The sequence below is a fragment of the Taudactylus pleione genome, unplaced genomic scaffold, assembly GCF_031769625.1.
Source record: "Taudactylus pleione unplaced genomic scaffold, aTauple2 ptg000100l, whole genome shotgun sequence".
NCBI classification, from domain to species: domain Eukaryota; kingdom Metazoa; phylum Chordata; class Amphibia; order Anura; family Myobatrachidae; genus Taudactylus; species Taudactylus pleione.
This window is the reverse complement of record NW_028284502.1, coordinates 207,455-233,409: the sequence shown is the minus strand read 5'-3', so window position 1 is coordinate 233,409 and position 25,955 is coordinate 207,455. Positions and strand designations below refer to the sequence as shown.

Genomic DNA, 25,955 nt, shown 5'->3' with positions numbered 1-25,955 from the left:
GATTTTGGAAACTATACTGATTTCTGATCTGTAAGTCAGTCTGCTTCTGATATACCCCATTTCAAACGATATAAGAATATTCCTCTGAAGAAACCGCCATTCAAGTGGGCGGAGAAACATGTTAGAGATCAACTTTGGAACACATGTGACATGCAGGTCACTTTACTGGAAGTCTTTTCCCGGAAGCAGCACACACCTGCAAAGTAGTGGATGCTACATATGCCTATTGCCCGGGACATTGGAGAAGCCGCAGACTGGGAGGAGAGGTCCCTCCGCGCCAGAACTCGGTCCGCCGGTTATCGGGTGAGCAGCGCTATATGCGCTACTGGTACTAATGCACAAGATTGTGTATATATAAAAGTCCGTTATTGATGTTGGATTCCTCCCTTTGCCAAAAGGAGTAGGAGTATACTGAGCAACAGTAACAGATTACTAATACCAACAAATGACTTACTAAATCAATTCTGTGTGTGTGCTAGTGACATATCAAGACCTACTAACCAACTGCATGGAACTTTTAAATGTGTCTGGCCACTAATTTGACAACTAATCGACTGCCTTATTTAAATTTGCTGCTAATCTAGCGTTTACCTGCGTGCCCATTTTGTTCAGCTGGTTTCATGTGAATTTTTGTGAATATTGATTTTATGTCTGTTTTTTATTGTAAATTATCTTATGTGAAGTAAAATATTTTCTTAAATCTAATCTAAGCACTCACACTGGCTGTATATTGTTTTGGGTAAAAGAATATGCCTGTCTGCACTGTAATGTACTCCTAACTTGCATAGTTATCCAGGTTATAGGCGAGGACACTGTAAAAAAAATTAAGGCTGCAGGTGTACTTCAGGGTCCAGTTTTCAACCTGGGCAACACCAGGTATTCAAGCTAGTTTGAAATAATGGTCAGAATCTGGGTCATGGAAACCTCCAAAACAGACTCCTAAATCCTAACAGTCCAGATTTCGTGTTTCACGTAAGCAATCCGTGTCCCAATGCATTTCAACGTGACCGTTTTCCTCAGGGTGAAGCCACTTCCCTTAAGGGTTATGATCAGGGTTAATATATACATATATATGTTTCTTAAGTGAAAATTGTCATGCCTGAGGGTTGGAGTTGGTTGGAACAGGTGTGGGAGACTAAAGTGGAGCCTAGGAAGGCTTGATTGATTTTGGGTGACTTGCACCAGGACTTCCTCATGCAATGAGGGAAGATAGGAGGCAGTGGAACTGCTGGAGGTGATGAGCCCAAAGGCAACAACAGTGGAACAACTTTATTAGATTGGAAACTGAATTGGAACTGTAGTGACAGAATCGGATAGAAACCAACGTAGTAGAATCAATGATATGGAATTGGTGAAGCAAGGTCAGATTGGAACCGATGCAGTAGAATCGATGGAATAGAATCGATGATGTGGAATTGAAACAGGATCAGATTGGAACCGATGTTTGGAGACAATCGGATTGGAACTGATGTTTGGAGACAGTCAGGTTGAAATTAATGTTTGGAGACAATTGAATTGGAACTGATGTTAATGAATAGAAGAACTAAATTGATATGAGTCCCATGTTGATGAATTGATTAACTTGATCGGTTGGGAACAATGTTGATGAATTGCAATACTGGGTCAGTTTGGGACCGATGATGATGAATTCCAGTACTGGGTCGGTTTGGATCTGATGATGGAAGTATCGGATGGGACCGATGGTTGGAAATATCAGCTGGGACCGATGGTTGGAGATATCAGCTGGGACTGATGGTTGGAGATATCGTCTGGGACCGATGGTTGGAGATATCGTCTGGGACCAATGGTTGGAGATATCAGCTGGGACCAATGGTTGGAGATATCATCTGGGACCAATGGTTGGAGATATCAGTTGGGACCAATGGTTGTAGTTGGAAACAAGTCTCAGTGGATAACACAGACTGGAGCGCAGATGGAATGGAGTCTTGCAACCAGACTTGGAACTAGAATCACATAGGGTCTGATTCTGACCTGTTCGCTAGATGCGGCCGCTCGTTCCCAGCGTATGCAAATTCGGCTAAGTGACGTCAAGGCAGGCGATCACACGGCAAGGCGAGTGATTACTTTGTGTTGATAGACGGCACCAGCCTGTTTTTAGCCGCCCACTAGCGTACGTAAACTCCAGGAAGTATATACAACCATCGGTACATCGGGAATTTATTTATTTTCATTGTTTTTTTATATATTGTTTTTTATTTATTTGATTAAAAAATTACTTATGGTTAACACCTGATTTTGTGCTATAGTAAAGTCCCAACTTTAGTATTGGAGCACAGTTTATTCTTGTTTTTGGTTTTTCTAGTGAGGTTGACAATCACCTCTTTTTTATACTGCTGCATCAATACATAATCATCCTTCTTAATGAGCGCTGGGTATATTTTTTGTTACTGGCTCTCCCCATACCCTGGTACAGGTTGAGTCTCCCATATCCAAATATTCTGCAATACGGAATATTACGAAATACGGAATAATTTTGCCATGACTGAGATAATGAAACCATTGATTTTTGATGGTTCAATGTACACAAACTTTGTCTAAAGCACAAATTATTAAAAATATTGTATAAAATTACCTTTAGGCTGTGTGTATAAGGTGTATATGAAACATAAATGCATTTCCTTTCTGGACACAAACTTTGCCTGAGCAACAAAGTTATTGAAAATATTGTATAAAATTACCTGCAGGCTGTGTGTATAAGGTGTATATACCAAATACATGCATTCTGTGTGTATATTTGGGTCCCATTCCCAAGATATTTCATTATGATATGCAAATATTCCAAAATACAGAATATTCTGTTATCCAAATTACCCCTGGTCCCAAACATTTTGGATATGGGAGACTCAACCTGTAGTCAGAAATAGTTAACTTAAGACAGGAGGTTAAAATGGAATCTGCACGTTTGTCAACTCTCATCAATCAGATAAATTCAAAATTATTATTCTGTATAGTTTCAGAAAGGCAACCAATCAGAAACCATTTTATTAGCACAATAAATTTCCCTCACACAGTACTTTCCCTGATAAGAACTCTTATTACAAGCTCTTGTGCTGGTACCACTGTACAAATGTACCAGCGCATATACCAGTGTACAAATGTGCCTGGCAATGGGAATGACTGAGACAACATCCACTGGTTCCTAATGAATCAATAGGCTGTATTCTCAAAATGTATGGTCCATCTTACAAAATGGCTTCCTTTAATAAGTAACTTCAGTGGGTGCAGCGATATACAGGAACATTACCAGGGCAATTTATTTTCCTTTAAAAATGTGGATAATTAAAATAACATGATTGCATAAAACATTATAAACCACAGAGAGATCGATCTGACTAACACTAAAAGCTGATAAGTTATCAACTTGTGTGTGACCTTTGTCAGACTGGCAAAGCAAATATGAACACATTATACAGGAATCGTGTGAAGTGTAGATAATAGTTTGAAACATTCCACAGTGAATGCTTCCATGTGCTTCTAAAAACAGCAAGTCAAGTGTCAGTGATATGATTCAGTGCATTGTAAATGTATAGTTGTATAAAGTTTATTAGCTATCCCATGTGCCAAAATGACATTAAGCACAAAGTATTACCTTCATTAACATAATGATTCATTATTTCTGCTGTATAATAAAAGAGCATGTTACACCAGGGGAAACCAAAGTTTTTTTTAAATGGTTTCATAATTTCATAATTCAGCCAGTCCTAAATTACCATAATAACAGCGGGGGACTTAATTTGTGTGTACAATAACACATCCTTTATTATATATACCATGAGCAAGTCAAGTCAGCAGAATCTTTGCAGGGTATAAACACAATAAAGCCTCCTGTGGGGAAAAAGAGGGGATCAACCAAAAGTCAAGGGGTACAGAGTGTGGGCTTCCCCCTTCTTCTTCTTCACAGCTTTTAGGGACTGCATTCAGCTGCATTGGAAGCACTACCTACCAGACTGCCTGTCCAGCATGTGAATAGCAGGTATTGCTTCCAATGGAAGCCACGGCAATCACTGGGGGCTCACTGGTGGGAGTGGATTTTTACTGAAGGGCTGCAACTCTGCAGCCCCTATGTAAAATCTGCCACAACTTAGAATACTACACTACTGTGTTAACTGGTAACTGGTCCATTTCCCTGTTAATAGAGGTGGAAGGATTTTATTGGAGCATACACACGGTCAGATTTGTCAGATTTGTCACATGAACGATTGAACGATTTGAACGATTTTTGACTGCATTAAAATGAATGGAATCGTCCAAGTCTGACTGCAAACACATCAGATGTCAGATATCGTTATCTGACAAACGGGAACGCGCATCGTTCAGGCATGTCAGATATATCAGATTTTCCTTCAGATATGAACGACTGAACGATTTTTAAATCGTTATCGTTCAGATCTGAAGGAAAAATCTGACCGTGTGTATGCACCATTAGTTAAAATAAAAATTGCAGTTATGTAAGTTCCTAAACACTATACACATGTTTAGTCTATAAAATAGAAATATTGTTATTATTTTATTTCCTTATGGTCAGGCCTTAATTAGTGCTGGAATGCACAAGAACGAAGTTTTGCACTTTTTTTTTTTTGGTCTCATAGTTTTTACCACAATAAGAAATCTTTTAAATGCCTTCCAGCATGTCAGAATTTTGTTTTTTTTATCTTCACTTTTTAAAATTAATTTTTTAATCGACTGTACAATTTGAGCACTGCATATAGAAATTATTTCATTGGGATCTCATTTCCTCATAGTGCTTTTTATGTGAAATAAATAATTTTATGCTTTGACTGTAGCCCTGCATGTCATACAATCCTTCATAGAATAGAGTAAAATATTTAAGGCTTCATTAGGAGAATGTTTTTTTATGGATGAGCAGGGAAGTCATGATAGGTTATGTAACCAGTGTAAGAATCACCGCCTCCAAAAGTTACCTAATAATAAACCTGATTCAGAAACAGACACTAATGTGATCATAGCTGCGATTTCGTACGCATTGCAGCTGCGACAATATGCTAATGGTTGCAAAGCCCACCCGAGCATAAGGTCACCCACTGCTGCCTTCTCATATGCATACGACGCTGATTACATGCGTAAATATCAGTAACATCGATGCATATCAACCAACTATCTTGCCCTTGTGGCAGGTCTGGCATGCCACAGCCTTTGGAGCTCTCCTGACACTCAGAGCTGCATAGAAGATTGCAAGGGCTAATTTATGCACTCCCATGAAATGACGTTCAAACGGACAGACACTCCTGCGTTTTTCTGACCACCCCGTCACCACCCCTAAACGCTGACAGCCTGTCACTCACTTTGCAATGGATTCCGTAGTCGCAATTCGATTGCTGCGAACACAGTGTGCCCTTATGCATGCATGATGGCAAACAATCGCTCGATCTGCGTCCATATTTGCCATTACGTCCAGCTCTGAATCAGGCCCTATATTTTTGGTTTCAATATTATACACAGTACCCTTCTTTAGTGTCAGTCTACAGGCCAAACCTGGCATTATAAAAAAGGGTAAGATTTAATGATATATATTTAATAGTGAATGAGGTACTTTAAAATGAGGTGTTATATAGAGGGAGACTTGTACCAAGCTAAATACGGTATATCATGCCTATATAGATGCTTGTTAATAATAATATTTATAATTCATACTGTAAAAATGAATTTAAATGTCTCTAAGATGCAATAAAATTCAAAAGAAAATGTTGTAGAATTTTGTAAATTGCTCATAAATTATGAAAAACAAATTTCCAGCAGGTCAACTGGGAGAAAAAGAAAACATTTTACTTCTTACTTGTTAGTTACATTACGTGTTACATGACCAAGAAGTGTATTAATAAAGACATATGTCTGGGAAACCCTGCTAAGAGATGTCATTTAATGTAGCAGGAAACAAAATAGTTTCTTGTTTTACTGTCTATAAATAAACCCAGCTTCTCTGCGGTATGGGAACATGATAAGGTGTTGAACTGTAAGTAATACACATCTCCAAGTTACTTTGGCCTGAAATCCTGAAGTCAACATTTAGTTGTTGAGGGTTTTCATATGGATTTTAAATATTCTCCACGTAATATAGTGAATCATATGGATATAAATTCTCTGAGCCAAATATAAACACACTTCATTTCATCTGATAGATTATTTACAACTGAGATATGATTCTACCAGCCACTAAGCCAGAGTGGAAGTAAGAAATGTCTTTTAAATACCAGGTGCATGGCAGGGGCCCAATAATAATTATGCAAGAGGTTGTTTTAAGAGTGGACCTCATTTTGGAATGAGATGTCCATTAAAATGTTTGCCTGTTACTAACTTTAGGCTTTTCCTGTGACATGTACTGTGATTTTGCCATCTAAGAGAACAAGTTCTTCAAACACTATCATATTTCTTTAGTATAATGCTGGAAATAGAGAACTTCATATTGCAGCAGGAATAAATATGTACAATTAATTATATAATCCCTGTATGTTATGCACACAAGCACACCTATACTGATAGAGGCACTATGCTAAAGAGATGAACACATTAAAAATTAACACATTAATGCTTTAATGTAGTTTTTATTTGGCATTCATGCAATACAAATACAGACTTGGAAGTGTATTTATGAAAGGTTGGTTTTGGGTCTTTGGTTGTGTTGGTTTTGCAAACCAACCATTTAAAGTCAGAAACTGATGGCAAAATGGCCAAAAACTTGACTTTAGACCAACAATTGATTTTTCCACATAGAGAAGAATAGGATCTGCAGGTTTAGGAATAGTTGATTTTACAACCGACCAAAGACCAACCGCAAAATGTCAGGAAACCCGACCAAACAATATATTTACTTGAGGCAGTTGAGTTTGGGAAACTCAATGCAAAAATCACTATGATCTGTGTAGGCTTCATTAGTTTAAAAAGTTAACAAAGTGTTAAAATTAAAAAAAAAAATGTGCTGCGTCCTCTAATCAATAACCAGCCCTAGCCCTCTCAGCCTTGGCTGGTATTGGAAAATAGGGGGAAAATACAGAGTGGGGTTCCCTCTATTATCTCATAATCAGCACCTGGCTGAACCAGCCAGGAGGATAGTGCCGTAGTCAGGGGTGCCAAGAGTGGGGGTGGAGCTGATACTAATTACCCAGGCCTGGGCTTCATCAAGGGGCCCAGTCTGGGCCCAGGTTCACTGTCTGCCTTCCCTTACTTGTCAGTGGCAACAGCCTGTGTCTCCACAGCCCAGCTTCTGTGTGCTAGGCTGCAGTGGGACAAGGGAGTCTCCCCTGGCTGTGCAGGGGAAGAGTTTTTGCACTGATCATGCCCCCCCTGGATTTGCCCCTGGCCGAGGGGCACACACCACCACATGTGGATTGCTTCGCACTGCTGTGCAGTGCAGCAAATACCATTTTCTGTATTTTTTACATTAGGCCATGCCCCCAATTACCAAGGTACAGCACTGGTCATACCAAAGGAACACACAGCGTAGGGTCCACCTGCAATTACATTAATTAGCCCCAAACTGGTCAGCCAAGAGCAGGAATTTCTCAGAAAGCGGGGACCCCATAAATAAAATGGGGTCCCCTTCCTGAGGAACTGCCAGCCCTGGACTGAAAGCCCAGGTTTATTATTATCATCCTTTATTTATATAATGCCGCAAGTGGTTCTCAGCACCTTACAAAGTACATATGTAGAAACAGTTTGAACAAAACAAGGAAAACGTTTTTTACAGTACAGTACAATGCAGGACATGGAGATGGTTTATAAACATTGCTGCATTAGAAGTCACAATACTTAAATAAAGCTCAGGGTGGCAGAACCCAAGGGCTAGGTGCCATTGTCAGCATTGGGTAAGAGATGATGGTATATGTGAGGGAAGGAAAAGCACATGATGCAATAGAGCCTATTCATGATAGCTATTCCCCTTATCTCTGGTGGTGGTGGATACAAAATTAATACTAGAGATGAATGGGTCTGGTTCTCAGAGAACCGGACCCACCCGAACTTCACGATCCGAGCCGGATTCCGAGTCTGGGTCGGGTTTTCCCGCCTGACTCTGATCCCAAAATGGGGCAAACATCATCATTCTGCTGTCTGATTCTCTTGGGTTTTGGATTGTATATAAGTCCCTCCCCACGATGATTTGCACCATTTGCTTGCTAAGTCTTGGGCTGTCAGGCTCTGCTTCATCCAAGGGAGCCTGTGTTGTGTCCAATACAGGGGTGTGTTTGGCTGTGTTGTCCAATACAAGGGTGTGCTGTGCTGAGCTGTATTGTCCAATTCAGGCAGGGTATGCTGTGTTGTGCTATGTCCAGCGGGTTGTGTTGCCCATCAAGGGGTTTGCTGTACTGGGCTGTGTTGTCCAATCCAGGCAGGGTGTGCTGTGATCTATCCAGGGGCTGTGTTATTTATCATTGCTTTGCTAATCCAGGAGTGTGCTGTGCTGTCCATCAAGGAGTGTGCTGTCCAGGGTTGTGCTGTCTTTCTAGTGTGCTGCCCATCCAGTGTGCTGTCCATCCACAGGCTGTAAAAAAAAAGGTTAAAAGTTTAAAACAAATAAAAAATAATAAGCTAAAAAAAGTTAAAAATATTTTTTGTGTTGTCCCCTCCCAGTCTATCCAAAACACTATGACCCTGCTGGCCATATTGTAAGTGATGCTGTAGGTTCATCATACTGCAGTGTATAATTCATAAAGTATTATGAGTGACGCTGTCGGTCAGTAATACCGCAGTATAATATTATTCATATAAATATTGTGACACTGTAGTTCAGTAATACAGCAGTTTAATATATTCATAAAAAATATTGTGACACTGTAAGTGATAGCACAGTGAATGCATTAAAAATATTGTGACACTGTAAGTGGTAGTGCAGTGTTTTATTCCTAAAAAATATTGTGACACTGTAAGTGGAAACGCAGTCTAATATTCAACACATACTGAAACACTATAAGTGGTAGCGCAGTGTATTCATAAAAAATATTGTGACACTAAGTGGTAGTGCAGTGTTTTATTCCTAAAAAATATTGTGACACTGTAAGTGGAAACGCAGTGTAATATTCAACACGTACTGAGGCACTGTAAGTGGTAGCACAATGTGTTCATAAAAAATATTGTGACACTGTAAGCGGTAGCACAGTGTTTTATTCATAAACAATATTGTGACACTGTAAGTGGAAAAGCAGTGTAATATTCAACACATATTGTGACACTGTATGTGGTAGCACAGTGTATTCATAAAATATATTGAGACACTAAGTGGTACCACAGTGTTTTATTTATAAAAAATATTGTGACACTGTAAGTGGTAGCACAGTGCTTTATTCATAAAAAAGTGTGACTCTGTAAGTGGAAATGCAGTGTAATATTCAACATGTATTGTGACACTGTATGTGGTAGTGCAGTGTTTTATTCATAAAAAATATTGTGACAGTAAGTGGTAGTGCAGTGTTTTATTCATAAAAAATATTGTGACACTGTAAGTGGTAGCACAGTATTTTATTCATAAAAAAGATTGTGATACTGAAAGTGGAAACGGAGTGTAATATTCAACACATATTGTGACACTGTAGGTCATTGATACCGCACTGTAATATTTAAAATTGGTACAAATTGACGTGTGTGCTGTATCCCACTTTATTCGTGTTTGCTGATATACAGAATGATCAGTTGAGAGGAGAGATGGAACCACATACTAGTGCTTGAGCTGCAGCCAGTGCCACCATTCATGATGATACTAGTCCGTCTAAGTCATCTACTAAAGCCGATCCCCAAGGGAATACAGGGCTTAAGTCAGGGCATCTAAAATCAAAGACACAATCTTTTACATTAGTAAAGAAAAAAACATCAAAGGGAAAGTTAGCTGCAGAAAGGCATAAAATTGGCAATATGCCTTTCACCACACAAAGTGGCAAGGAAAGGCTAAGGCCTTGGCCTTGATTTATGACTGTGGCATCTTTTGATGATATTAGCCCTTTTTCCTGTAGACATTAAAAAAAAAAATAATTAAAGCACAGGAACCACCTGTTATCTCAGAAATGTCACAAATCCCTGAGGAGAGTCTAAGTGTGTAAGCATGTGTGAGCCTGACCTTTCCAAAACTGTACTCAAAGAGGAGCCTCCTTATAACCCTTGTGGGTCCTCTGCAAATGTTGGGATGAGCAGCACAAGTCAACATGCTGACAAAGAAATTAAGGATGCTTCTGTGGAAGTGCACCAGGATGAGGATATTTGTGTAGCTGATGCTAATAAGGATGCTGATGATGAGGATGTTGTTGATGAGGATGTTGTTTGTATAAATCAGGCCCCAGTGGAAACAGTTGTTGTCCATGACAAGGAAAAGCCCATTGTCATGCCTGGGCATAAAACTAAAAAATTCTCTCCTTCTGATGTATTCAATCATTTTTACTCACATCTGGACAACAATTTTCAAGCCATATGTACCCATTATCATGCCAAAGTAAGTAGAGGTAGGGACCTTAACATTCTAGGAACCTCCTCCCTGTTATATCATCTACAGTGCACCCATCAAAAGTGTTTGCAAAATTCAGAAACTTTGGCTAAAAAAGTAACAACAAGCAGTCCAGCATCAGCTAGCTCCCTTCTCTCTGCTAGATCCAGGCACTTGGCATCTTCATAAAAAACACCATCATCAACAGTATCCTCAATCATGATCAGAACTAGTCCTGCATCCAATTTGATAAGGCTAATTCAGTCCTCCCCTATCTTAGATTCCTCAGAAGGATCCTTGAATGCTATACCTCATCAATTAGGAAATTAATGCTTTGAAAAGGCATTTTTGCAAATAATAACAAAGAAATAAAATAATTGCCCTACATAAACTCTTATGGAAAGTAATATAGATGAATACAATATAGTGAAATATATGTCTTATACCATTTACATTAGTATACATAAACATATATATGTGACCAGTATATACATATACTAATGAGGAGAGACAACTCCTTACAAATACAAAGACAGACAAAAAATTGAGAACATGAAGCTGCGTAAGCAGAACGGTATGTTCTGATATTCTAATAGTTCAAAATTACTATAAAATATGGACTTGTTAAGTCAATGCCTGGCTAAATATTTGCTGTAAAAATATTCATACCATCACCAAACCATTCATAGTATCATAATGGTGTGTACAGTCAGTATTCAGCAGAAGGAATGGAAAAATCACATGGTATTCCTAGATACCCTCAAAAGGAAATGACAGAATAGTTAGGAGACAAGAAATGTTCTGCCGGTAACTCAAAAAGCCCCCACTTTACCCAAGGTCATCTGTGAGGACGTTAAAGAGCCAATAGCAGACATTGTCCACTAGAATATAAAGAGTGAATGATACAAATCTCAGAGTAGATCTCAAATTTCTGGACGTCTTACTTAAGCATAGAACGTGCAGTAAAAGGACCATATGTCCGAGCCAGTAATCAAGCATTCAGAAAGATACAATAGTGAAAAGTTGTTTTTATACACCCATGAACTGCAGTGTACTACATATCGTGCAAAACTGCAATAACTGTAGCAGAGTGATGTCAGAAGACAAGGAGAAGAAATATCAGAACAGTGAGGGAACAGGACCGATATTCCCAGTTCTACCACAACTCATTTAGTCCAAAGGCCATTGATGAGAGGTGTGACATGGGAAGACAGTTATACCCTCTGAACGTCAAGAGTGAGTGATACGTTACTCAGATGTTCCTTTCTGCTTTCTGATGTCATACTCTGGGCATAGAACAACCGATGAGAGAAGTACTGATCTGAGATTGTACCTAATCAGTCAGAGTGATACACAGTAATAGACTAAGTCATTTGTAACTATTTAGAATCAATTAGAGGTTTAAGTAGGATATATACACAAGTGAAATTGTTATGAAAATCAGTGAATCAAACTGTGCCCATACATGATAAGCAGTGAATCTGAAGTATGTACACTGCAAATACCGATAGTATTGATATAGTCCTAATATATTTTTAGGACACCTTTATATAATCCAGTTACAATTTATGCCACCTCAAGGTCTAAATACAAATCAATCTTATGCTTTTACATATAAAAACCATATCAGACAGACCTTAAATGTCCGCTTGGTGATGTAATTATAATAATGAGACAAAATTCACAATCTTCAGTGTATGAACTATATCTCATATTCTCATGGGGAAATAAATGTCCCAATATCAATTCTCTGATATTATCTCTTGTGGATTCGTACATAGAAAAAGATGCTCAAACAAACAACCAATAGTGCCGATTTGAAAAGTTCAAAATCGTGATCCTCTGTGGGGATTATGTGTAATGGTGTACCCAAAATATCAGATAACCGATATAGTTTCCCTAAGGAAAATAATGAATTTGGTGAGTTGTACACTCAATATACAGTAATATAGAGCAAATTATAAAGAAATTATACCTAAGGTGACATTGAAAGACGTACCCTGACTATAGTTAGGACTATGCAAGTGCACACAACATAAGTAACAAACGTTTACCGGACATCGGACATGTGATAAAACATGAAAACAAGAGACCTTACTGAATACCGATATGGTTTCCCTAAAGAAACCAAAATATTGGATTTGGTGAGGTGTACACTCAAAATATAGTAGTCTAAAGCAAATAATGAAGAAATTATACCTTAAAGTGACATTGAAAAACGTACCCTAACTAGGTTAGGACTATGCAGGTGCACACAACTGAAATAACAAATGATTACCGGACATAGGACATGTGATGAAACATGAAAAAAAAGGGAACACCTTACTGAATACCGACTGACAGATGCAGAGTCCCGTGCTGCACAGCCACGGGCACCCTTGTTGTTTGCCGACGAGCGTTTCGCCAATGGCTTGTTCACGGAAAGTGCCCGTGGCGATTTTGAACTTTTCAAATCGGCACTATTGGTTGTTTGTTTGAGCATCTTTTTCTATGTACGAATCCACAAGAGATAATATCAGAGAATTGATATTGGGACATTTATTTCCCCATGAGAATATGAGATATAGTTCATACACTGAAGATTGTGAATTTTGTCTCATTATTATAATCACATCACCAAGCGGACATTTAAGGTCTGTCTGATATGGTGCTTATATGTAAAAGCATAAGATTGATTTGTATTTAGACCTTGAGGTGGCATAAATTGTAACTGGATTATATAAAGGTGTCCTAAAAATATATTAGGACTATATCAATACTATCGGTATTTGCAGTGTACATACTTCGGATTCACTGCTTATCATGTATGGGCACAGTTTGATTCACTGATTTTCATAACAATTTCACTTGTGTATATATCCTACTTAAACCTCTAATTGATTCTAAATAGTTACAAATGACTTAGTCTATTACTGTGTATCACTCTGACTGATTAGGTACAATCTCAGATCAGTACTTCTCTCATCGGTTGTTCTATGCCCAGAGTATGACATCAGAAAGCAGAAAGGAACATCTGAGTAACGTATCACTCACTCTTGACGTTCAGAGGGTATAACTGTCTTCCCATGTCACACCTCTCATCAATGGCCTTTGGACTAAATGAGTTGTGGTAGAACTGGGAATATCGGTCCTGTTCCCTCACTGTTCTGATATTTCTTCTCCTTGTCTTCTGACATCACTCTGCTACAGTTATTGCAGTTTTGTACGATATGTAAAACACTGCAGTTCATGGGTGTATAAAAACAACTTTTCACTATTGTATCATTCTGAATGCTTGATTACTGGCTCGGACATATGGTCCTTTTACTGCACGTTCTATGCTTAAGTAAGACGTCCAGAAATTTGAGATCTACTCTGAGATTTGTATCATTCACTCTTTATATTCTAGGGGACAATGTCTGCTATTGGCTCTTTAACGTCCTCACAGATGACCTTGGGTAAAGTGGGGGCTTTTTGAGTTACCGGCAGAACATTTCTTGTCTCCTAACTATTCTGTCATTTCCTTTTGAGGGTATCTAGGAATACCATGTGATTTTTCCATTCCTTCTGCTGAATACTGACTGTACACACCATTATGATACTATGAATGGTTTGGTGATGGTATGAATATTTTTACAGCAAATATTTCGCCAGGCATTGACTTAACAAGTCCATATTTTATAGTAATTTTGAACTATTAGAATATCAGAACATACCGTTCTGCTTACGCAGCTTCATGTTCTCAATTTTTTGTCTGTCTTTGTATTTGTAAGGAGTTGTCTCTCCTCATTAGTATATGTATATACTGGTCACATATATATGTTTATGTATACAAATGTAAATGGTATAAGACATATATTTCACTATATTGTATTCATCTATATTACTTTCCATAAGAGTTTATGTAGGGCAATTATTTTATTTCTTTGTTATTTAATAAAAGTTATGTATTAATCTTTGTATAATACCCAAGAGTGCTCACAAAACAGAGTTTTTCCTATTTCTGTTTGTTCTCATCTTTAAGCCAAGGCTCACTTGAAAGTGGACTTGCTAACAAGCCTGTGATATTGATGAGAACACAACCAACAATGTATAAAGTTTTGATTTAAAATAAGACAAGTGGTGTAAGAAAAATCTTCTTTGTTTGTGCCAGAAAGACGAGGTGGTCAAGTGGTTAAGGTGATCCATTGTTCTCTGCACGCATGGGTTCAAATCCCGTCTTCGTCAGTTAAGAAATGAATGCTTTGAAAAGGTGTTTTTGCAAATAATGCTTCATAAGTGAAGCTGACACTCAAATGTCAAAAATAAACTAGTTCAATGAAGAAATCTACTTCAATGAACAATGCTTTTCATTAAAGACATACATAGCAGACATTTAGTGAAAATCTACCATTACTGTTATAGTAGACGTCATGTCATTGGCCAGATTTGTATGTTATGATCATTTGTCGTTTGTGAAGGATCAACATGATGGTGTAGTAGCTCAAAAATATAGGTTACGTTTAAAGTAAAATAAATGTTCTTTAAGCAAAGGCTCACTTGAAAGTGGACTTGCTAACAAGCCTGTGATATTGATGAGAACACAACCAACAATGTATAAAGACTTGATTTAAATCAAGACAAGTGGTGTCAGAAAACCCTTCTTTATTTCTTTGTGTTCAAGAATTGCAGAGCGTCAGTGGAGAAAGTCACGCTCTAAGGCTGACTTCCTCCATTTCAAATTTATTCTCTCTTCCTACAGTGCTGCACTGTCTCTCTCCAAACTAACATATTTCAAGAACCTCATCTCCTCCCAGTCCTCAAACCCCCGGCGTCTCTTTGCCACTTTCAACTCCCTACTCTGCCCTTCCCCTCCTTGCCTTCCCTCCTCGCTCTCTGCCCTCGACTTTGCCACCTATTTTACAGTTAAAATTGACTCCATACGTGAGGACATCATATCCCATCAGACCCTCAGCACTCCTCCCCCTCCTTGCCCTTACTACCCCTCCCCTTCTGTCTCACCAACTCTGACATCCTTCTCCCCTGCTTCTGGAGAGGAAGTCATGGCCCTCATCCGGTCCTCCCCTCCTTCCACCTCCCCTCTTGACCCTATCCCTTCCCGTCTCCTCTCCCACCTGTCTCCTTCTGGCTGTTTCCATCTGGCTCACCTCCTTAATCTTTCCCTATCATCTGGCACTGTCCCTTCTGCATTCAAACATGCTCTTGTCTCCCCCATTCTTAAAAAACCTACCCTTGATCCTAACATACTTTCCAACTATCGACCCATCTCTCTTCTCCCTTTTGCTTCCAAACTCCTTGAGCGTATTGTCTACAACCGCCTTACCACCTTTCTTTCCTCCCACTCCCTCCTTGACTCATTTCAATCTGGCTTCCGATCTCTCCACTCTACTGAAACTGCCCTCACGAAAGTCAGCAACGACCTCCTTGCTGCCAAATCCAAGGGCCACTACTCTCTGCTCATTCTCCTTGACCTCTCTGCTGCATTTGACACTGTCGACCACCCTGTCCTCCTGCAAATCCTTTACTCTCTTGGTCTACGTGATACTGCCCTCTCCTGGCTCTCCTCCTACCTCTCTGATCGTTCCTTCGCTGTGTCCTCTCATGACTCCTCTTCCCCTCCACTTCTACTAACAGTAGGAGTTCCCCAAGGTTCTGTTCTTGGACCTCTCCTTTTCTCCCTATATACATCCTCTTTAGGTGAACTCATTAACTCCTTTGACCTCCAATATCATCTGTATGCAGATGATACTCAAATTTACCTTTCCACCCCTGAGCTCACCCCTGAGCTCCTTACCCGTATCTCCAACTGTCTCTCTGCTGTCTCTTCATGGATGTCCCAGCGCTTTCTTAAACTTAACATGTCTAAGACTGAGCTGATCATTTTCCCACCCTCTTCCACTACATCACTTTCCACAATTTCATTATCTATTGATGGCACAACTATTTCCTCTAGCCCCAAAGTGCGCTGTCTTGGAGTTATCCTAGACTCCTCCCTCTCCTTTAAACTGCACATTCAGCACCTCTTGCAGTCCTGCCGTTTTCACCTAAAAAATATCTCCAGGATTAGACCCTTCCTCACCCAGGATGCCACTAAAACCCTCATCCACTCACTGGTCATATCCAGATTGGACTACTGTAACCTTCTCCTAGCTGGCCTCCCAGTCTCTCACCTCTCTCCACTACAATCTGTTCTCAATGCTGCTGCTCGGCTCATCTTCCTCTCCAGACGTTCTACATCTGCTTCCCCTCTCCTTCAAGCCCTACACTGGCTCCCCTTCCCTTTCAGATGCCAATTTAAGGTTCTTACATTCGCCTACAAAGCCCTCACCAAATCCTCTCCTGCATACATTTCTGACCTTCTCTCCCTTCACACTCCCGCCCGCCCACTTCGCTCAACTAATGCATGCCACCTCTCTTGCCAACTGATTACTTCCTCCAACTCCCGCATCCGAGATTTTGCCCATGCTGCTCCCTACCTTTGGAATGCTCTCCCTCTCCCCATCAGACTCTCCACCTCTCTACAAATCTTCAAACGGGCTCTCAAGACCCACTACTTCATCAAGGCCTTCCAGCACTCATCCTAACCCACCTCATGCTCTTTCCTTCCTATCTTCCCCTTCTGTGTCATGCCTGTCTGTCTGCCCCTCCCCTTAGAATGTAAGCTCTCATGAGCAGGGACCTCTTCACTCATGTGCTTCTCTTTACATTTTCTTCTACTCTCTACTCCCCATAGGGCACCTAACACGTGACTGCCAACTCCCGGCAGCTTATTGTGAGAGCTTTAATCACTATTTCAGCAATGTATATAAGTTGTGTCTTTGTCCTGCACTGTAATGTACAGTAAGTTACTTGTTTCTTGTTCACCTATTAGTTCTATGTACTATGTAAGGCGCTGCGGAACACTTGTGGCGCCGTATAAATAAAGGATAATAATAATAAATAATAATAATTTGGGCCAGAAAGACGAGGTGGCCGAATGGTTAAGATGATGGACTTCACTTCACTTCACTTATGAAGCATTATTTGCAAAAATTCCATATCCAAGCAAACAATTCCAAACCGATGAGGATGGGATTTGAACCCATGCGTGCAGAGCACAATCCATTGTGCTCTGCACGCATGGGTTCAAATCCCATCCTCGGCGGTTTGGAATTGTTTGCTTGGAAATGGAATATTTGCAAATAATGCTTCATAAGTGAAGCTGACACTCAAATGTCAAAAATAAACTAGTTCAATTAAGAAATCTACTTCAATGAACAATGCTTTTCATTAAAGACATACATAGCACACATTTAGTGAAAATCTACCATTACTGTTATAGTAGAAGTCATGTCATTGGCCAGATGTGTATGTTATGATTTTTTGTCATTTGTGATGGATCAACATGCTGCTGTAGTAGTTCACAAATATAGGTTACATTTAAAGTAAAATAAATGTTCTTTAAGCAAAGGCTCACTTGAAAGTGGACTTGCTAACAAGCCTGTGATATTGCTGAGAACACAACCAACAATATGTAAAGAATTGATTTAAAGTATGACAAGTGGTGTCAGAAAACCCTTCATTATTTGAGCAAGAAAGGCGAGGTGGCCGAGTGGTTAAGGCGATGGACTGTTAATCCATTGTGCTCTGCACGCATGGGTTCAAATCCCATCCTTGTTGGTTTGAAATTGTAGGCTTGGAAATGGAATTTTTGCAAATAATGCTTCATAAGTGAAGATGATACTCAAATGTTAAAAATAAACTCGTTCAATTAAGAAATCTACTTCAATGAACAATGCTTTTCAATAAAGACATACACAGCACACATTTAGTGAAAATCTACCATTACTGTTACAGTAGGTCATGTCATTGGCCAGATGTGTATGTTATGATTTTTTGTCATTTGCGATGGATCAACATGATGGTGTAGTAGTTCACAAATATAGGTTATGTTTAAAGTAAAATAAATGTTCTTTAAGCAAAGGCTCACTTGAAAGTGGACTTGCTAACAAGCCTGTGATATTGATGAGAACACAACCAACAATGTATAAAGAATTGATTTAAAACAAGACAAGAGGTGTCAGAAAACCCTTCTTTATTTGTGCCAGAAAGACGAGGTGGCCGAATGGTTAAGGTGTTGGACTTCACTTCACTTCACTTCACTTCACTTCACTTATGAAGCATTATTTGCAAAAATTCCATATCCAAGCAAACAATTCCAAACCGACGAGGATGGGATTTGAACCCATGCATGCAGAGCACAATCCATTGTGCGCTGCACGCATGGGTTCAAATCCCATCCTCGTCGGTTTGGAATTGTTTGCTCGGAAATGTAATTTTTGCAAATAATGCTTCATATGTGAAGCTGAGACTCAAATGTCAAAAATAAACTAGTTCAATTAAGAAATCTACTTCAATGAACAATGCTTTTCATTAAAGACATTCATAGCACACATTTAGTGAAAATCTACTATTACTGTTAGAGTAGAAGTCATGTCATTGGCCAGATGTGTATGTAATGATTTTTTGTCATTTGTGATGGATCAACATGATGGTGTAGTAGTTCACAAATATAGGTAACATTTAAAGTAAAATAAATGTTCTTTAAGCAAAGGCTCACTTGAAATTGGACTTGCTAACAAGCCTGTGATATTGCTGAGAACACAACCAACAATGTATAAAGAATTGATTTAAAATATGACAAGTGGTGTCAGAAAACCCTTCTTTATTAGTGCCAGTAAGATGCGGTGCCCGAGTGGTTAAGGCGATGGGCTTCACTTCACTTATGAAGCATTATTTGCAAAAATTCCATATCCAAGCAAGCAATTCCAAACCGACGAGGATGGGATTTGAACCCATGCGTGCAGAGCACAATCCATTGTCAATAAATAAACTAATTCAATTAAGAAATCTACTTCAATGAACAATGTTTTTCATTAAAGACATACATAGCAGACTTTTAGTGAAAATCTACCATTACTGTTATAGTAGAAGTCATGTCATTGGCCAGAAGTGTATGTTATGATTTTTTGTCATTTGTGATGGATCAACATGATGGTGTAGTAGTTCACAAATATAGGTTACGTTTAAAGTAAAATAAATGTTCTTTAAGCAAAGACTCACTTGAAAGTGGTCTTGCTAACAAGCCTGTGATATTGCTGAGAACACAACCACCAATGTGTAAAGAATTGATTTAAAATATGACAAGTGGTGTCTGAAAACCCTTCATTATTTGTGCCAGAAAGGCGAAGTGGCCGAGTGGTTAAGGCGATGGACTGCTAATCCATTGTGCTCTGCACGCATGGGTTCAACTCCCATCCTCGTCAGTTTGAAATTGTTTGCTTGGAAATGGAATTTTTGCAAATAATGCTTTATAAGTGAAGATGATACTCAAATGTTAAAAATAAACTCGTTCAATTAAGAAATCTACTTCAATGATCAATGCTTTTCATTAAAGACATACATAGCACATATTTAGTGAAAATCTACCATTACTGTTATAGTAGGTCATGTCATTGGCCAGATGTGTATGTTATGATTTTTAGTCATTTGTGATGGATCAACATGATGGTGTAGTAGATCACAAATATAGGTTACGTTTAAAGTAAAATAAATGTTCTTTAAGCAAAGGTTTACTTGAAAGTGGACTTGCTAACAAGCCTGTGATATTGCTGAGAACACAGCCAACAATGTATAAAGAATTTATTTAAAATATGACAAGTGGTGTCAGAAAACCCTGCTTCATTTGTGCCAGAAAGACGAGGTGGCTGAGTGGTTAAGGCGATGGACTGCTAATCCATTGTGCTCTGCACACATGGGTTCAAATCCCATCCTTGTCGGTTTGTAGTTATTTGCTTGGAAATGTGATTTTTGCAAATAATGCTTCATAAGTGAAGCTGACACTCAAATGTCAAAAATAAACTAATTAAATTAAGAAATCTACTTCAATGAACAATGCTTTTCATTAAAGACATACATAGCACACATTTAGTGAAAATCTACCATTACTGTTATAGTAGACGTCATGTCATTGGCCAGATTGGTATTTTATGAATATTTGTCATTTGTGATGGATCAACATGATGGTGTAGTAGCTCACAAATATAGGTTACGTTTAAAGTAAAATAAATGTTCTTTAAGCAAAGGCACACTTGAAAGTCGACTTGCTAACAAGCCTGTGATATTGATGAGAACACAACCAACAATGTATAAAGAATTGTTTTAAAACAAGACAAGTGGTGTCAGAAAAACCTTCTTTATTTGTGCCAGAAAGATGAGGTGGCCGCGTGGTTAAAGCAATGGACTTCACTTCACTTCACATTTGAAGCATTATTTGCTAAAATTCCATATCCAAGCAAGCAATTCCAAACCGACGAGGATGGGATTTGAACCCATGCGTGCAGAGCACAAGCCATTGACAAAAATAAACGAGTTCAATTAAGAAATCTACTTCAATGAACAATGCTTTTCATTAAAGACATACATAGCACACTTTTAGTGAAAATCTACCATTACTGTTATAGTAGAAGTCATGTCATTGGCCAGAAGTGTATGTTATGATTTTTTGTCATTTGTGATGGATCAACATGATGGTGTAGTTGTTCACAAATATAGGTTACGTTTAAAGTAAAATAAATGTTCTTTAAGCAAAGGCTCACTTGAAAGTGGACTTGCTAACAAGCCTGTGATATTGCTGAGAACACAACCAACAATATGTAAAGAATTGATTTAAAGTATGACAAGTGGTGTCAGAAAACCCTTCATTATTTGAGCAAGAAAGGCGAGGTGGCCGAGTGGTTAAGGCGATGGACTGTTAATCCATTGTGCTCTGCACGCATGGGTTCAAATCCCATCCTTGTTGGTTTGAAATTGTAGGCTTGGAAATGGAATTTTTGCAAATAATGCTTCATAAGTGAAGCTGACACTCAAATGTCAAAAATAAACTAATTAAATTAAGAAATCTACTTCAATGAACAATGCTTTTCATTAAAGACATACATAGCACACATTTAGTGAAAATCTACCATTACTGTTATAGTAGACGTCATGTCATTGGCCAGATGTGTATGTTATGATTTTTTGTCATTTGCGATGGATCAACATGATGGTGTAGTAGTTCACAAATATAGGTTATGTTTAAAGTAAAATAAATGTTCTTTAAGCAAAGGCTCACTTGAAAGTGGACTTGCTAACAAGCCTGTGATATTGATGAGAACACAACCAACAATGTATAAAGAATTGTTTTAAAACAAGACAAGTGGTGTCAGAAAAACCTTCTTTATTTGTGCCAGAAAGATGAGGTGGCCGCGTGGTTAAAGCAATGGACTTCACTTCACTTCACATTTGAAGCATTATTTGCTAAAATTCCATATCCAAGCAAGCAATTCCAAACCGACGAGGATGGGATTTGAACCCATGCGTGCAGAGCACAAGCCATTGACAAAAATAAACGAGTTCAATTAAGAAATCTACTTCAATGAACAATGCTTTTCATTAAAGACATACATAGCACACTTTTTATTGAAAATCTACCATTACTGTTTAAGTAGAAGTCATGTCATTGGCCAGATGTGTATGTCATGATTTTGTTGTCATTTGTGATGGATCCACATGATGGTGTAGTAGTTCACAAATATAGGTTACGTTTAAAGTAAAATAAATGTTCTTTAAGCAAAGGCTCACTTGAAAGTGGACTTGCTAACAAGCCTGTGATATTGATGAGAACACAACCAACAATGTATAAAGAATTGATTTAAAATATGACAAGTGGTGTCAGAAAACCCTTCTATTTTTGTGCCAGAAAGACAAGGTGGCTTAGAGGTTAAGGTGATGGACTGCTAATCCATTGTGCTCTCCACGCAATGGTTCAAATCCCATCTTAGTCGGTTTGGAAATGTTTGCAAGGAAATGGAATTTTTGCAAATAATGCTTCATAAGTGAAGCTGACACTCAAATGTCAAAAATAAACTAGTTCAATTAAGTATTCTACTTCAATGAACAATGCTTTACATTAAACACATACATAGCACACATTTAGTGAAAATCTACCATTACTGTTATAGTAGGTCATGTCATTGGCCAGATGTGTATGTTATGATTTTTTGTCATTTGTGATGGATCAACATGATGGTGTAGTAGTTCACAAATATAGGTTACGTTTAAAGTAAAATAAATGTTCTTTAAGCAAAGGTTCACTTGAAAGTTGACTTGCTAACAAGCCTGTGATATTGCTGAGAACACAACCAACAATGTATAAAGAATTGATTTAAAATATGACAAGTGGTGTCAGAAAACCGTTCTTTATTAGTGCCAGTAAGATGCGGTGCCCAAGTGGTTAAGGCGATGGGCTTCACTTCACTTATGAAGCATTATTTGCAAAAATTCCATATCCAAGCAAGCAATTCCAAACCGACGAGGATGGGATTTGAACCCATGCGTGCAGAGCACAATCCATTGTCAATAAATAAACTAATTCAATTAAGAAATCTACTTCAATGAACAATGTTTTTCATTAAAGACATACATAGCAGACTTTTAGTGAAAATCTACCATTACTGTTATAGTAGAAGTCATGTCATTGGCCAGAAGTGTATGTTATGATTTTTTGTCATTTGTGATGGATCAACATGATGGTGTAGTAGTTCACAAATATAGGTTACGTTTAAAGTAAAATAAATGTTCTTTAAGCAAAGGTTTACTTGAAAGTGGACTTGCTAACAAGCCTGTGATATTGCTGAGAACACAGCCAACAATGTATAAAGAATTGATTTAAAATATGACAAGTGGTGTCAGAAAACCCTGCTTCATTTGTGCCAGAAAGACGAGGTGGCTGAGTGGTTAAGGCGATGGACTGCTAATCCATTGTGCTCTGCACACATGGGTTCAAATCCCATCCTTGTCGGTTTGTAGTTATTTGCTTGGAAATGTGATTTTTGCAAATAATGCTTCATAAGTGAAGCTGACACTCAAATGTCAAAAATAAACTAATTATATTAAGAAATCTACTTCAATGAACAATGCTTTTCATTAAAGACATACATAGCACACATTTAGTGAAAATCTACCATTACTGTTATAGTAGACGTCATGTCATTGGCCAGATTGGTATTTTATGAATATTTGTCATTTGTGATGGATCAACATGATGGTGTAGTAGCTCACAAATATAGGTTACGTTTAAAGTAAAATAAATGTTCTTTAAGCAAAGGCACACTTGAAAGTCGACTTGCTAACAAGCCTGTGATATTGATGAGAACACAACCAACAATGTATAAAGAATTGTTTTAAAACAAGACAAGTGGTGTCAGAAAAACCTTCTTTATTTGTGCCAGAAAGATGAGGTGGCCACGTGGTTAAAGCAATGGACTTCACTTCACTTCACATTTGAAGCATTATTTGCTAAAATTCCATATCCAAGCAAGCAATTCCAAACCGACGAGGATGGGATTTGAACCCATGCGTGCAGAGCACAAGCCATTGACAAAAATAAACGAGTTCAATTAAGAAATCTACTTCAATGAACAATGCTTTTCATTAAAGACATACATAGCACACTTTTTATTGAAAATCTACCATTACTGTTTAAGTAGAAGTCATGTCATTGGCCAGATGTGTATGTCATGATTTTGTTGTCATTTGTGATGGATCCACATGATGGTGTAGTAGTTCACAAATATAGGTTACGTTTAAAGTAAAATAAATGTTCTTTAAGCAAAGGCTCACTTGAAAGTGGACTTGCTAACAAGCCTGTGATATTGCTGAGAACACAACCAACAGTGTATAAAGAATTGATTTAAAATATGACAAGTGGTGTCAGAACACCCTTCTTTAATTGTGCCAGAAAGATGAGGTGGCCGAGTAGTTAAGGCGATGGACTTCACTTCACTTCACTTACGAAGCATTATTTGCAAACATTCCATTTCTAAGCAAACAATTCCAAACCGACGCGGATGGGATTTGAACCCTTGCATGCAGAGCACAATCCATTGTGCGCTGCCCACATGGGTTATAATCCCATCTTCGTCGGTTTGGAATTGTTTGCTCGGAAATGGAATTTTTGCAAATAATGCTTCAAATGTGAAGCTGAGACTCAAATGTGAAAAATAAACTAATTCAATTTAGATATCTACTTCAATGAACAATGCTTTTCATTAAAGACATTCATAGCACACATTTAGTGAAAATCTACTATTACTGTTATAGTAGAAGTCATGTCATTGGCCAGATGTGTATGTAATGATTTTTTGTCATTTGTGATGGATCAACATGATGGTGTAGTAGTTCACAAATATAGGTAACATTTAAAGTAAAATATATGTTCTTTAAGCAAAGGCTCACTTGAAATTGGACTTGCTAACAAGCCTGTGATATTGATGAGAACACAACCAACAATGTATAAAGAATTGATTTAAAATATGACAAGTGGTGTCAGAAAACCCTTCTATTTTTGTGCCAGAAAGACAAGGTGGCTTAGAGGTTAAGGTGATGGACTGCTAATCCATTGTGCTCTCCACGCAATGGTTCAAATCCCATCTTAGTCGGTTTGGAAATGTTTGCAAGGAAATGGAATTTTTGCAAATAATGCTTCATAAGTGAAGCTGACACTCAAATGTCAAAAATAAACTAGTTCAATTAAGTATTCTACTTCAATGAACAATGCTTTACATTAAACACATACATAGCACACATTTAGTGAAAATCTACCATTACTGTTATAGTAGGTCATGTCATTGGCCAGATGTGTATGTTATGATTTTTTGTCATTTGTGATGGATCAACATGATGGTGTAGTAGTTCACAAATATAGGTTACGTTTAAAGTAAAATAAATGTTCTTTAAGCAAAGGTTCACTTGAAAGTGGACTTGCTAACAAGCCTGTGATATTGCTGAGAACACAACCAACAATGTATAAAGAATTGATTTAAAATATGACAAGTGGTGTCAGAAAACCCTTCTTTATTAGTGCCAGAAAGACGCGGTGGCTGAGTGGTTAAGCCGATGGGCTTCACTTCACTTATGAAGCATTATTTGCAAAAATTCCATATCCAAGCAAGCAATTCCAAACCGACGAGGATGGGATTTGAACCCATGCGTGCAGAGCACAATCCATTGTCAATAAATAAACTAATTCAATTAAGAAATCTACTTCAATGAACAATGTTTTTCATTAAAGACATACATAGCACACTTTTAGTGAAAATCTACCATTACTGTTATAGTAGAAGTCATGTCATTGGCCAGAAGTGTATGTTATGATTTTTTGTCATTTGTGATGGATCAACATGATGGTGTAGTTGTTCACAAATATAGGTTACGTTTAAAGTAAAATAAATGTTCTTTAAGCAAAGGCTCACTTGAAAGTGGACTTGCTAACAAGCCTGTGATATTGCTGAGAACACAACCAACAATATGTAAAGAATTGATTTAAAGTATGACAAGTGGTGTCAGAAAACCCTTCATTATTTGAGCAAGAAAGGCGAGGTGGCCGAGTGGTTAAGGCGATGGACTGTTAATCCATTGTGCTCTGCACGCATGGGTTCAAATCCCATCCTTGTTG

General features: G+C 38.2%; 6 non-coding genes across 6 annotated transcripts; all 6 read left to right on the top strand.

Annotated features, from left to right (window-relative positions):
• Positions 1–17,997: 17,997 nt before the first annotated feature.
• On the top strand, positions 17,998–18,079 carry TRNAN-GUU (transfer RNA asparagine (anticodon GUU)). The gene has a single exon. It is a non-coding gene; the product is annotated as a tRNA-Asn (tRNA).
• Positions 18,080–19,643: 1,564 nt separating this feature from the next.
• Positions 19,644–19,725, top strand: TRNAS-GCU (transfer RNA serine (anticodon GCU)). The gene has a single exon. It is a non-coding gene; the product is annotated as a tRNA-Ser (tRNA).
• A 431-nt stretch (positions 19,726–20,156) lies between these two features.
• On the top strand, positions 20,157–20,238 carry TRNAS-GCU (transfer RNA serine (anticodon GCU)). Its single transcript has one exon. It is a non-coding gene; the product is annotated as a tRNA-Ser (tRNA).
• Positions 20,239–21,178: 940 nt separating this feature from the next.
• On the top strand, positions 21,179–21,260 carry TRNAN-GUU (transfer RNA asparagine (anticodon GUU)). Its single transcript has one exon. It is a non-coding gene; the product is annotated as a tRNA-Asn (tRNA).
• A 1,958-nt stretch (positions 21,261–23,218) lies between these two features.
• Positions 23,219–23,300, top strand: TRNAS-GCU (transfer RNA serine (anticodon GCU)). Its single transcript has one exon. It is a non-coding gene; the product is annotated as a tRNA-Ser (tRNA).
• A 2,573-nt stretch (positions 23,301–25,873) lies between these two features.
• TRNAN-GUU (transfer RNA asparagine (anticodon GUU)) lies at positions 25,874–25,955 on the top strand. The gene has a single exon. It is a non-coding gene; the product is annotated as a tRNA-Asn (tRNA).